This window comes from Schistocerca cancellata, unplaced genomic scaffold (genome assembly GCF_023864275.1).
Source record: "Schistocerca cancellata isolate TAMUIC-IGC-003103 unplaced genomic scaffold, iqSchCanc2.1 HiC_scaffold_1077, whole genome shotgun sequence".
Taxonomy (NCBI): domain Eukaryota; kingdom Metazoa; phylum Arthropoda; class Insecta; order Orthoptera; family Acrididae; genus Schistocerca; species Schistocerca cancellata.
Window position 1 is genome coordinate 117,820 of NW_026047076.1, and position 689 is coordinate 118,508.

The window sequence follows — 689 nt, forward strand, 5'->3', positions numbered from 1 at the left end:
ACTCAATGGTACCATAATGTTGCGACCACACACACGTTGACCTGCTGTGAGGATAAAATGAGTTAGTACATTACAAAAATGAAAAAGGTCATTTTAAAATCAACATGAAAAACCAAATGTTCCAAAAGTATCAAACACAAAAAAGTGCTTACCGAAGGAAGAAAATGTATCGTGCTAGGCACCCTCCTCCCGCCCTGTGGTGCAAGTGATGTCCTTCTCTCCAAAAATGTACTCAAAGGGACCATAATGTTGCAACCACACACACGTTGACCTGGTGTCAGGAAAAAACGAGTTAGTACATTCCAAACATGGAAAAGTTTATTTTAAAATCAACATGAAACAACCAAATTTCCAAAAGTATCAAACACAAAATAATGCTTACCGAAGAAAGAAAATGTATCGTGCTAGGCACCCTCCTCCCGCCCTGTATTGACTGATGTCCCTCTCTCCAAAAATGTACTCAATGGGACCATAATGTTGCAACCACACACACGTTGACCTGCTGTGAGGAAAAAACGACTTAGTACATTCCAAACATTAAAAAGTTTATTTTAAAATCAACATGAAAAACCAAAATTCCAAAAGTATCAAACACAAAATAATGCTTACCGAAGAAAGAAAATGTATCGTGGTAGGCACCCTCCTCCCGCCCTGTGGTGCAACTGATGTCCCTCTCTTCAAAAACGTGT